At 44.5% G+C, this 6,000-nt stretch overlaps 1 pseudogene; it reads right to left on the minus strand.

Annotated features, from left to right (window-relative positions):
• Positions 1 to 626: 626 nt before the first annotated feature.
• On the minus strand, positions 627 to 3,636 carry LOC118676400 (annotated as a pseudogene).
• Positions 3,637 to 6,000: the final 2,364 nt, after the last annotated feature.

Consider the following 6,000-nt stretch of genomic DNA (forward strand, 5'->3'; position numbering starts at 1 on the left):
ATATCTGATATGCAGAATGTATTTTCATTGTTACAAATTGAACATAATTAAAGCATAGTGATTAATCACAAAAACAATATGTAATTATATATGTGTTTTCCAATGGTCTTAGGCGACCCCTGTGAAAGGGTCATTCAACCCTCAAAGGGGTCGCGACCCACAGGTTGAGAACCGCTGTCCTAGAGTCAAAGAAATGTTGGCAACTTTTGATTCTATTCAATAAACCAATTGTATTTTTATTTTTCATCTGCCACATTCCATATTTTCATCTGAGCCTAGCAGATTTTTTTTTTTTTTACAAACTGGAAAATATTTAATTCATTCTAAAAAAATTCCAAGAAGGAAAAAGGATGCTACTGGCTTCATGCTCTTATTCCTAGAATCCTGAAGCTTTGAGGCTTAGAAGAAATGATCTTGTCCTCCAGATACTCATAGCTACTCAGAAAGAAATTACATAATCTGTGAAGGAGTCCTGGCCTGCTGAAGCTAGAGGGGAGCTAGACAGGAAGGAGAAAGAACATCATCTACAATAAACTGACCAAAGTCATCCCAGGCAGGTGGGCCCTCTGATGCTCTGGTGTGAACCAACACCCATAAAAACTCGGCTGGCCCAGGGATGTTCAGTTACACTGAACATTTATTCAGTCGTTTATTTACATATTCAACAAAGCCCCTGGAAGCAAAGCCCTGGCTGGCTTCTCCTTTAAGCCCCTGCTGGTTGGTCTCATCATCGCGCCTCTTCCAAATCTGAATGTATGCCTCCGCCAGTGTGATCATCTGGGGAAGAATGTCGGTTACATGGAGGTCTTGTAATTCATACCATTTGCCTGTCCCGTGATGAAGCATGTGGATCCGGTAGGAGCCCTCGGAGGGCTTGCCGTCGTGCACGATGTTGGCGATCAGGTCATAGGTGGTGTTCTTGTGTGGGGCCTGCACTTCCTCAGACAGGTACTCTCTCAGATCTACATTCCTAATAGGGAAGTTGACAATAGTTGGGTTCTTCTCCACAAAGAAATTGTTCTTAGTGAATCTCTTAATACAAAAGATTAGATACAGAGACAGCTTGGTGAGCTGGAAGCGCTTCAGAAAGTTCTCCTTGTGAGTCTTATATTCCTTCTCAGTGATGTGTTGAACTTGGCCAGGAGGTTGAAGAGCGGCACCTGGGGGATGATAAGCTGCTCCTTCTCGTCCTTGTAGAGCGGTGCGGTGGGAAGGTCCAGAGCGAGGTACATACAGGTGGACTCCACCATCATCTCCTGGTCCTCATCATTATGAAGCAGCTGTTCTTTTTCTTCTGCTGGCAGATCAGGATGAGGAAGTTTTTTAGTGAAGATCCTCATGGACCCCTGGAACACATTAGTCACAATAGTTTTCTTTTTCTTCTTTGTGCCCCCCAGAGCTGAGTGCAGAGCATTCAGAAACCAGGACAAAAAGTCTACTCCATCTCCTTGCTTGGTGATCTGGAACGTCTTCTTGCTGCAAAGGACAACAGCCTGAAGCATCTCGTGGGGAGAGACGTGTGCCTTGAAATTTCGAGGGTTTTAGAGCTTTCTCATCAGCTCTCCAAAACGCTGGACCAATAAGAACATGATATCCCCTGGAGGACGCTTGATGTTCTTATAATTGTCTTCTTCCAGGAAGTAGTTCCCAAGAGGAGGAACATTAGACAGGGCCTGAAGGACAGCGTTGGCATAGTCGTTAGCCTTTATATTATTCAGGCCCACAGTGCCTGGCAGGTAAGCGGTACCATAATAAGCCCGGGACAATTTGGCTTGCTTGTCCAAGTTTGCAGTCTGCTGCTTTGTGAAAGTGGGCTTCAACACATACGTGATATCCTCCAGGGAGGAATCGATGATCTCGTAGTTGTCTGGAAGGCAGTAAAACTTGAGGGTGTGGAGGTTGAGGAAGACATGGTGGCTAAACTGGACACTGTGGATGTAGGCATGAGACTTCAAACCCCAGCCCTGAAAGTACTTGCCCCACACCAGACAGGCATATGCACTGATATGCGAGAGGGAGATGGAACACAGTTTCTCAGTCGAAGTCCAGCACACTCCTGTTAATGGTATCCAGGTATGGGCAGTGGCGGCTCCTCCATTCCTCAAAATCCACTCGGCCATTCTTTGAGTGTGATTCCATTTTGTTGGGGTCCAACCCCAGCAGGTCCAGGGGTCCCCAAAGGTGTGGACAGAGTCGGCAAAGAAGGAATGACACGGAGACAGCGTTCAGTTGATCAGCAGCCTAGCCAGGTTCTCTAGCCAGGTTCTAGCCAGGATCTCCAGCCAGATTCTGTCTTCTGTTGTCTTGTTACATGTGTATTTATACCATTTGATTTTTTTTTTTATATTTTTATTGATTTTTTTACAGAGAGGGAGGGAGAGAGATAGAGAGTTAGAAACATCGATGAGAGAGAAACATCGATCAGCTGCCTCCTGCACATCTCCTACTGGGGATGTGCCCACAACCCAGGTACATGCCCTTGACCGGAATCGAACCCGGGACCTTTAGGTCCGCAGGCCGACGCTCTATCCACTGAGCCAAACCGGTTTCGGCTATACCATTTGATTTTAATCCTATCAATTTCTATTCCAAAGGTTAGGGCATTTCTTATCTCCATTCCAGGGAGTAAAGATTATGTAGCTTAAGCGTGATTGTTCATAGCTAAAGTGATTAACTACCCGCCTGGCACTTAGTTAAGGGGTTTTATTGCCTCCCTAACTTCAGGGAAAAATCCCTACTTGGGGAAACAACCTTTCTCAAAGAGGTGACCTTGGTTAAAACACATAGTGGCAAGAAGGGGAGCAAACATATTAAGAACAGTATGCCATATACGCCAGGTCCCTTGAAACATTTGCTGTGTAGATGTTTCTTCCCTGCAGCGACTGTGTCAAGCAGCAAGGATGGACCGGCTTCCGGCAAATTCCCCCTTTTTTATTTTTTAAATGATAGCGCATGTAAATCATCGGCCACCTCTCGGATTGGGTTGTTTAAGACTCAGAGGAAGACTGACAAGTAATGATAGTGAGCATAGCTATAAACACAGTGGATGGAGTGCACAAGGAGCCTTTTTCCTGTAGAAGGTTGCTGGCCTCTTCAGTCAAGGGATTTCAGCTGTCCTCAAGTCAGTGGTTTGGTTGTCCTTATTGATCTGGCTAGCGGGAGGCGTCATTGGCGAGGGGCTTCCCGAAGCGTCAGCGAGTTGAAGGGCTGCATCAAAGGGTCCATCAGGGCCACTTGATGGTGGTGTCGGTGTCCCGGGAGGAGTCACCTGTGCCCTCTGGTTCAGCAGGGGAATCCTGTTCCAGGGGTTCCCAAAGGTGTGGACGGGGTCTGCAAAGACTATCCACCCTCTTCCTATGATGGAGTCCTATCCGACCCGAGAGTGGGGCTTACCTCGCATCGCACCTCCCGCTCAGGCTCGGAGTCTTCGTCTGCCTCGCGCTCCCGCTTCACTGCACCGCGGGCAGGGGCCGGGGCCTCACGCTTCACGCGCACCAGGCTGCCCCGGGCGATGGGCGCCTCGGGCTCCCGCTCCCGATCTCGCTCCCGCTTGACTCGACCGGAGCTGGCCTGAGACTCGGACTCGCGCTTCCCGCGGGTGGAACCAGGAGACTCCCGCTTGGACCGACCCGACATCGCCACTATTGGCAAAGTCGCCCTGCCCGGGGGCCGCAGACTCCCTCTAGCAGATTTTTTAATTTGAAGTTTGAAGCCTTTCAGTGGCATTACCTTTTTTGCAGAACCTCCTTAATGCTCAATTGGTGATTAAAATGCAGTGTAATTTTCTTTTAGTGCTATTGCTATTGTTTAGGTAACAAGAAAAATATTAGGTAACCAGCTTTGGAGAGTTCAATTGTATAGCTGTCGTTCGTCTCCAGTATAAGCCACATTTGATTTTTGACATTTATAGATAGTCTCTTCATTTTTAAAAAATATATATTTTATTGATTTTTTTACAGACAGGAAGGGAAAGGAATAGTTAGAAACATCAATGAGAGAGAAACATCGATCAGCTGCCTCCTGCACACTCCCTACTGGGGATGTGCTGGCAACCAAGGTACATGCCCTTGACCAGAATTGAACCTGGGACCTTTGAGTCTGCAGGCCGACGCTCTATCCACTGAGCCAAACCGGTTAGGGCGATAGTCTCTTCATTTTTAAAAATTTTACATTTCTGTGTTTTAAAAAGAGCTTGGTCATAACTGTAGATGCATGCTTTTAATTAATGTACGTGTTACTTTTGGGAACATAACATTTTGAATCTATACTGCTTAAATCTATGAACTCAAAATACTGCAGTGAATATCAATTTTTTTTAAAAAAAAAGCCCTAGCTGGTTTGGCTCAGTGGATAGAGCGTCAACCTGAGGACTGAAGAGTTCTGGGTTCTATTCCAGTCAAGGGCACATGCCAGGGTTGTGGGCTCGACCCTCAGTAGGGGACGTGCCAGAGACAGCCAATCAATGATTCTCTCTCATCATTGATGTTTCTATCTCTCTCCCTCTCTCTTCCTCTCTGAAATCAATAAAAATATTTTTTATAAATAAAAATAAATAAAATAAAAATATATCATAAGCTGCCCTAGCTGGCTTTGCTCAGTGGGTAGAGCATCAACCTGTAGACTGAAGGGTCCCAGATTTGGTTCCTGTCAGAGTACATGCCCAGGTTGTGGGCTCAATCCCCAGTAGGGAGTGTGCAAGAGGCAGACAATCAATGATTCTCTCTCATCAATGATGTTATTATCTCTCTTTCTCTCTCCCTTTCTCTCAGAAATCAATAAAGATATATTTAAATATATATATATTTATCCTAAGCTATGATAATTGGTTGCACATGCCTAAAATTTTAACAAAAAATAAAAAAAAAACTTAAGTAAATAAATATATCTAATAAGCTCCTGTGTGTCATGATTACCTAGGCTTCTAGTCATGCAAATGATCATACCCTAAGCATAAGCCTTGAAGGGAAGGACTATACCTTGTATACCTTTGTTTCCATCAGGTCTCATACAGGAGAGTCTAATAAACAGTTGAAAGATGAATGAATGGTTGGATGGATGGATGGATGGATGAATATGTTTCCTTTAAGGTGACTCATACATCTTTGAGTTTCTCTAGATTGTTAGCACAAGGTTTTGCTTAAAATAGAGAATATTTAGTGATTATATGAGTGTTCAAAAGAGGAAAGGGAAACGTCTCATTTCTTACCGGGCTACACTATTGTTCTAGATATCATGGAATATGCCCACTTGTCGCTATCAATTATTGACTGGCAAGGGCTCCAGCAAACTAGAAGTCCCCTATGCACCAACCATTCCACCCCTGACCCTTGCCTTTTCTTTGAACCTATAACAATTTTCTAGAGAATTTTTTAAAGGATAGGATGATGTATTCCTTTGATAATGAGGAGGGGAAAAAATTAAGAAATCTAACTTGTATGGGTTCTGTTCATATTTTCTCTTCTCCCACTTCATTTATAAAGGAGCTTGTAATATCAGGGAGGTTTCAAACTGGGGCACCATACCAAATCCAATTTATGGAACTTTTTGACAGCCTAACATTGGTTTTTTGTTTTGTTTTTTTAAATATATTTTATTGATTTTTTACAGAGAGGAAGGGAGAGAGATAGTTAGAAACATCGATGAGAGAGAAACATCGATCAGCGCCTCCTGCACATCTACTGGGGATGTGCCAGCAACCAAGGTACATGCCCTTGACCGGAATCGAACCCGGGACCCTTCAGTCCGCAGGCTGACGCTCTATCCACTGAGCCAAACCGGTTTCGGCCTAACATTGGTTTTTAAAAAATGTAATTAATTGCTCTACTACATTATATTCTTAGTGACAAGCAAGAAAAAACTGACTCTGGCTAATTTAACAGAAAAGAATTTGTGAACATGCTCTTGGTTGGTCCCAGAATCAAAATGAGGGTGGAGGACCAGACTCAGGACCATGCAGCCAGGAACATGACTCAAACCCACACAGCAAGACCAACTCATCCC

The sequence above is a fragment of the Myotis myotis genome, unplaced genomic scaffold (genome assembly GCF_014108235.1).
Source record: "Myotis myotis isolate mMyoMyo1 unplaced genomic scaffold, mMyoMyo1.p scaffold_m19_p_2, whole genome shotgun sequence".
NCBI classification, from domain to species: Eukaryota; Metazoa; Chordata; class Mammalia; order Chiroptera; family Vespertilionidae; genus Myotis; species Myotis myotis.